We start from the raw sequence: 7,484 nt of genomic DNA on the forward strand, positions 1-7,484 counted from the left end.
ACACCTTCCCCAGGCTCATCCCGCAGGCCCGCAGGGGCTGTGGAAGCTGGGGAGCTTGGCACCTTGGGCTGGGACTCAGAGTACAGTCAGCCCCCTAGTATCTCCACAACAGCTTTACAGGTTCCACTTTCCTAGGGGAGCTCTCCACTCTGTGGCCACAAAGGCCTGGGGGCTCAGGGGCCTGTTATTACTGAGCCCCACAGCCATGAGGCCTTAAGTCAGGGGAGTAGAAGTTACAGCCCAGAGCTCCTGAAGTTAATGGCCCAACAGGGACTCTGATTTTTCCCAGCTTAGGGACTAACTTCAAGGAACTAGCCTCCATTCCTCCCCTCCCTGGGGAGAAAGAGAGGAGGAACAGCCAGGCAGTGGGACAGTGTATAACTGGGGCCCTTGAGGGCAAAAAGGAACATGTTGCCTGCCCAGTGCCTCCTAGGCTTGCAGGCCTGAGCAGATGGCCCCTTGTCTGGGGAGCCTTCACCACTCCCCCAGCCTCGGCCCAAGTACTTAGGCCATTATCTCTTCACTCCCAGGACAGACCGGCTACTACTACCCACTACTGTGTATTCAGGGCCTGGAATACAGTAGGTGGCGCATATTTATTGAAAGAGTCATCAAATAGGTCAAGTCTATTCTGGATTCCTCTAAAGCTGATAACATTCTTTTATCAGGGCCTCCTTTGTTAAGAGAAAAGTCCAATCCAGTGCTGTCCAATAGAACTTTCTGTGACGATAGAAATGTTCTGTATCTGCATTGTGGAGTACAGTAGCCACCAGCCACTGGGGGTCATCGAGCACTTGGAATGTGGCTAGTGTAACTGAGGAACTGAATTGTTCATTGACAATTTAATTACTTTTAAATAGCCACATATAGCCAGGGATTCCAAGTCTCGTGCCTTCCCAAGTGTGAGGGGCAGTGGGAAAAGCTGGAGAGGTCGGCAGGGGCTAGGTCTGGAGGAGCCTGGGAGGCCTCCATAAGGCACTGGGGAGTCATGGAGGCTCTGAGCAGGGGCGGATGCAGGAGGGATGATGGTATCCTAGGAGCATCTCTCTGGTTGTGTAGTGCTGAATGGGCCAGAGGGGCCGCATAGAGGCCAGGGGAATATTTAAGGGCTGATGTTTAAGAATGATATTCTTATCATTCAGGTGAGACATCACTCTCCTTGATTTTTCACCATGCCAGCATCCCTCCAAGTACCCCATCCCCATTTCCTCCCACCCAGTAGGCCAGATTCTAGAAAATTCTAGGCAGGGTCACCAACCAGGGGATTAAGTCTTTGAGAAGTGCCGTTTGGAGGCTGGGTGAGGTGGCTCACACCTGTAATCCCAGCCCGCTGAGGCGGGCAGATCACTTGAGGTCAGGAGTTTGAGACCAGCCTGGCCAACGTGATGAAACCCTGTCTCTACTAAAAATACAAAAATTACCTGGGCCTAGTGGCACATGCCTGTAATCCCAGCTACTTGGGAGGCTGAGGCAGGAGAATTGCTTGAACCCGGGGAGGTGGAGGTTGCAGTGAGCTGACATCGCGTCACTGCACTCCAGCCTGAGCGACAGAGCAGGACTCCGTCTCAAAACAAAACAAAACAAAACAAAACAAAAGTGCCTTTTGGTGAAGAAGCCCGTGTATTATATACAGACAGTGGGTTACGTGTCTCCAGTGGCCGGGGAGGGTCTGTAGGACAGGGGAGCTGAGGGACTCTGCAGCTGAGAAGGGCATGAAAGCCTCAGCAAAACCACACCTGCCAGGGCTCAGAACATGGTCTAAGCAAACTTCTGCTAGGCTTTCAGCTTTTGGTTTCTGAAGAGGCAGCCTGATCTTTGGTGAAAACATGGACAGAAGGACCCAAGTTTCATTCTGGCTCAGCTACTCACTTCCTGCTTAACTTTAGCCTCAGTCTCGCCACTTTTATTTTATGTTTTTGAAACCTAGTATCACTCTGTCAGCCAGGCTGGAGTGCAGTGGCACAATCTCTGCTCACTGCAACCTCCACCTCCTGGGTTCAAGCAGTACTCCTGCCTCAGCCTCCTGAGTAGCTGGGATTACAGGTGCCCGCCATCACACCCAGCTAATTTTTGTATTTTTTTAGTAGAGATGGGTTTCATCATGTTGGCCAGGCTGGTCTTGAATCTCAAGTGATCCACCCACCTTGGCCTCCCAAAGTGCTAGGATTACAGGTGTGACCCACCATGCCCGGCCAGTCTCTCCACTTTTAAAATGGGGTTAATAATACATATGTCTCAGGATTGTTGTGAGGATGATAAATGATGTAAATAACATGTATAGGCTGGGCGCAGTGGCTCACACCTGTAATCCCAGCACTTCATGGGACCAGGGTGGAAGGATCACTTGAGCTCAGGAATTCGAGAATAATCTGGCCAATAAAAAATAAATCCATCACTACAAAAAAATTAAAAAATTAGCTGGGTGTGGTGGTGTGTGCTTGTAGTCTCAGCTACTTGAGTCTTCAAGGTTGAGGCTGCAGTGAGCCGTGATCACGTCACTGCACCCTAGCCTGAGCAACAAAGCAAGACCCTGTCTCAAGAAACAAAACATGGATTTAATATATACTTTGCGACCATAGAAAAAGAATGAGATCTTGCCCTTTGCAGAGACATGGATGGAGCTGGGGGCCATTATCCTTAGCAAACTAACACAGGACCAGAAGACCAAATACCGCATGTTCTCACCTGTAAGTGGGTGCTAAGTGATGAGAACACATGGATGTGTAGCAAGAAACAACATGCATTGGGGCCTATCGAAGAGGGGAGGGTGGGAGGAGGGAGAAGATCAGGAAAAATAACTAATGGGTACAAGGCTTAGTATCTGGGTGATGAAATAATCTGTACAACAAACCCCTATGACACAAGTTTACCTATGTAGCAAACATGCATATGTACCCCTGAACTTAAAAGTTAAAAAGATCCATATACTGACTGAGTGAGGTGGCTCACGCCTGTAATCCCAACACTTTGGGAAGCCAAGGCGGGACGAGCTCAGGAGATTGAGACCATTCTGGCCAACGTGGTGAAACCCCATCTCTACTTAAAAAAAAAAAAAAAATTAGCTGGGCGTGGTGGTGGGCACCTGTAGTCCCAGCTACTCAGGAGGCTGAGGCAGGAGAATCGCTTGAACCCAGGAGGCAGGGGCTGCAGTGAGCCAAGATCATGCCACTGCACTCCAGCCTGGGAGACAGAGCGAGATTCCATCTCAAAATAAACAAAAACAAAACAAAACAAAAAACCCTGTATACTTAGCCTAATACAGAGCTTGACATGTAATAGGAGCCATATGATTGGTACCTAATAATAATAATAACTGTGATTTGGCAAAGCTTGGTTCAGGTCACTTTTGTGCCGCATTTTTAAGGACTCAGTCTTTCCCAATATACACACATACTTACGATGCCTTTAGGCGCTGTAGGTACTGTAATAATTATTGTTGTTGTTTTTTAAATTTTTTTTTCAGGGAGCTTTCTGGTAAAAACTGGCCTGCTAGATGAATTCTAAAAGAGCTGTAACATTAATAATGATTGTTTTGTCTGCCCACCGGGCTTTCCTGTTCCCCTTCTGGTAACACAATCCACTTCCGCCACTCTAGATCAGGCATGTGACCTAGGTCTGACTGGGACCAAACACGGTCGTGAAAACCTCTTCACGTTGAGAGAGAGAAGCCAGCCCTCTTTCCAAATCTGAGCTGCAAATGGCCACCTTTCCTGCCATGTGAAAAGAGCAGAAGTGAAGCAAAGACAAAGGAAAAGAGTCTTGGAGACTTTGGGTCCTGCCCCAAAGCCACAGTATTTGCCGTAGTGCCCCTCCCAGTTATGTGAGCTAGAAATGTCCTTTTTGGTTTAAGCTGGTGGGAATATGGCTTCTGATCTTTGTAAAGAAGACTCCAGGCCGGGTGCAGTGGCTCACACCTGTAATCCTAGTGCTTTGGGAGGCCAAGGAGGAAGGATCGCTTGAGCTCAGGAGTTTGAGACCATCTTGGGCAACATAGTGAGACCCCTGTCTCTGCAAAAAAATAAAAAGAAAAATATTAGCAGGGGTAGTGATGTGTGCCTGTAGTCCTAATTACTTGGGAGGCTGAGACAAGAGGATTGCTTGAGCCTGGGAGTTCTGGGCTGTAGTGTGCTATGCCATTCTGGTGTCTGAACTTAGTGGCATCAATATGGTGACCTCCCAAGAGTGGGTGATCACCAGATTGCCTAAGCAGGGGTGAACCTGCCCAGGTAGGAAACAGAGCAGGTTAAAACTCTTGTGCTGATCAATAGTGGGATCCTACCTGTGAACAGCCACTTGCAGTACAGCCTGGGCAACACAGTAAGACCCCATCTCTTAAAAAGAGAAGAAGAGGAAGATTCCTGCCCAGTACAGGCACTCATGTCAGGGAGGTCAGGAGATTCATCTGAAGCACAGAGCAGTTAGTGGTAGAACTGTTAATAGAACTTAGACTTGTCTGGTCATCTCTGGATTTACCATAAACTATACCATACATTCCAGTGTTCACTCACAAATAGTAATTGAGTGCTTACTGTGTGCCAGGCACCAAACCAGCATCTCACTTTTTCTCTACACCTGCTGAGGGATTCTCCCTCCCCAGCTTCACTCCCAGTCTCTAGGAACCCTTGAGTCAGGGGACATGAGAAACAGCCTTTCTCTACCAGGATAGGGCCCAGCACACTCACTGTCTTCCCAGAATCAATACTCCCAGAACTCTTAAGTGCTAAGGATGCAAGAGGAGTCAGTCAGCTACCCACCCACCTACCCTCGTACTTACCTGCCTACCTACATTCTGTGGTTCTGCCCAGCATGGAGTAAGTCCTAGCCCTGGCCCAGGGACCCCAGCTAGGCCCCTGCCTGCACACCTCTCTGAGCAACTGTGCTCCTGTTGCCCTCATGTCTGCAGTGATCATTTTGGGGGATACTGAAGTTGTTTTCAAAGTGCTTTTGGGCTGGGCACAGTGGCTCATGCCTGTAATCCCAGCACTTTGGGAGGCTGAGGTGGGCAGATCACTCAAGCTTAGGAGTTCGGGATCTGCCTGGGCAACATAGTGAGACCCTGTCTCTGTAAGTAAATGAAAGTACTTTTGATCTAAATTCTCCTGAGTGTTCCCTTTCTTTACTTTGCAAAGCTGGTTGAAGAGAAAGAGAGGTGGCAGGAGCAGAAGGATGTCAGGACAGTAGTTTCCAAATCTGGTCCTCAGAACACCCATGGACCATGATGAAGATCGCCATGTCATCATTGGTGACCAAAAAAAAAGAGAGAGAGAGAGAGAAAAACACAACCTGTGGCATGAGCATTTTTTTTTTTTTTAAACAGTCTTATTCTGTCACCCAGGCTGGAATGCAGTGGTGCAATCTCAGCTCACTGCAACCAGCATGAGCTTTTTCTGTGCAAAACTATTCCATTTAAGGGCCTTCTTTTAAATGGAAGTCAAGTTATTCCTCCTTTCTTGGTGTTAAATTACATTTTCTTGGCTGGGCGTGGTGGCTTACGACTGTGTTCCCAACACTTTGGAAGGCCAAGGCGGGTGGGTCACCTGAGGTCAGGAGTCCAAGACCAGCCTGGTCAACATGATGAAACCCCGTCTCTACTAAAAATACAAAAAATTAGCTGGGCGTGGTGGTGGACACCTGTAATCCCAGCCACTCAGGCTGAGGCATGAGAATCGCTTGAACCTGGGAGGCGGAGGTTGCAATGAGCTGAGATTGCGCCACTGCACTCCAGCCTGGGCAACAAGAGCGAAACTCCATCTCAAAATATATATATGTATGTGTGTGTGTGTGTGTGTGTGTGTGTGTGTGTGTGTGTGTGTATTCTTTCAAGTCACTTGATTTTGCTGGGCCTCAGTTTCCTCATCTTTAAAATAGGGTGAGATGGGCAGGGTGGTTGGCCTCAAGGATCCCTAAGGGTCTTTCCAACTCCAGTATTCCTATTAGAGGCTGCCTGGGACTATGCCTCTCCCACAGCCTGGGCCGCCTCCCAACTCCCACCCCACTCACCCCAGCACCCGCTCCCCTGTGCCCCCCACCAGCCCTTCTACTTAGCTTCACAAGGTGTGCCCTCCTAAGTGTGCTCTGGGGAGAAGTGCCCCCTCCACCACTCACTCCGGATTCCCAGGAGATACAGTGGATAAAAGGCAAACGTGGGTTTCAGACATTCTAATGTGGATTGACCCAGCTTCCATGCAGCTGGGAAGTTGGAGGGACAGAAGATGGGAGATGAGGAGCAAAAGCACAACAGGCACCAGGGTAGGGGCTGGGTGGGGAAAGAGCATTGAAAGGGAGGTTCTGGCCGAGTCATAATAGCATAGATTCCTTGGACATCTGAGCTGCTGGGCTCCAAGGCTTCCTTGTCCTGGCTCCTCACATTATAGATGAAGAAATTAAGGCCCACGGAGGGGAGAGGAGTTCGTGAATGGAGGGAAACGGGTAACTACATTTTTCCTCTAGCAGCTCCTCAGCTGAGGGAAAGTCCTGCCTGTGGGAAGGAATCAAGGAAGAGATATTGGGAAACTGAGGCCAGAGCACTGTTAGGACTCACCAGGACAAGAGCCCTGGGTTCCCGTGAGCCTGTGTTCCTGCTCCCCCGCCTACTTTCTGTTCCAGCTCCTTCTCCAATCTCCTTTCCTTTGCCTGTAGACCTCAGCTCTGCTCTCAGGACATCCCAGATAGCAGCCCTGATGCTCAGAACAGACTTTTCTCCCCAGCACACATCCGCTTTTGCACCTCAAGAAGATCCAGGGATAAAGAAGGTACCAGGCAATCCCAAACACTGGGGCTGGGTCCCAGGGAGAACAACTGAGCCAGCCATCTCACCTGCGAACCTCCAGCCCTGAGATGCAATGGCAATAATCCATGGCCACTTTGGAAGCCTCCCTGATAACACTGTTGCCTTGCACCTGCGGCACCTGCAGCTGTTGGTGGGGGCTCATTTTTATATTTAATTTTTTGGAGACGAGGTTTCTCTCGCCCAGACTGGAGTGCAATAGTGCAATCATGACTCACTGCAGCCTTAAACTCCTGGGCTCAAGCAATCCTCCCCCCTCAGCTTCTTGAGTAGAGCTGAGACTACAGGGCACACTACCATTCTGGTCATTTTTAAAATTTTTTGTAGAGACAGAATCTCACTATGTTGTTCAGGTGGGTCTCGAACTTCTTGACCTCAAGTAATCCTCCTGCCTTGGCCTCCCAAGGTGTTGGGATTACAGGCATGAGCCACTGCTCCCAGCTGGAGGGTCATTTTTAAAGCGGTGATGTCATGACCAGAGAGAAACCAGCCCCCACAGTTCCCAGATTAGCCTGGGAGATGCCCACCAACTTAGGAAGGCTTCCAGCAAACAGGCCTTGGGCAGGCTGGATGATCTCCCAGGCCCTAGGCTGTGTCTGCCCTTGATTGCACAGAATGTTCACTGCCTGGGAAGCTGGGAGCTGGGACAGCTGGGTGACCTGGAAATGGAGGGGCTGAGGAGCTCTAGGCTGGCCTG

At 49.6% G+C, this 7,484-nt stretch overlaps 1 non-coding gene across 1 annotated transcript; it reads right to left on the reverse strand.

Moving 5' to 3' along the window:
* Positions 1-3,460: 3,460 nt before the first annotated feature.
* On the reverse strand, positions 3,461-3,520 carry LOC112605457. Its single transcript, XR_003115447.1, has one exon. It is a non-coding gene; the product is annotated as a U7 small nuclear RNA (small nuclear RNA).
* Between the last annotated feature and the right edge of the window lie 3,964 nt (positions 3,521-7,484).

Source organism: Theropithecus gelada, chromosome 13 (assembly GCF_003255815.1).
Source record: "Theropithecus gelada isolate Dixy chromosome 13, Tgel_1.0, whole genome shotgun sequence".
In the NCBI taxonomy this organism is placed as follows: Eukaryota; Metazoa; Chordata; class Mammalia; order Primates; family Cercopithecidae; genus Theropithecus; species Theropithecus gelada.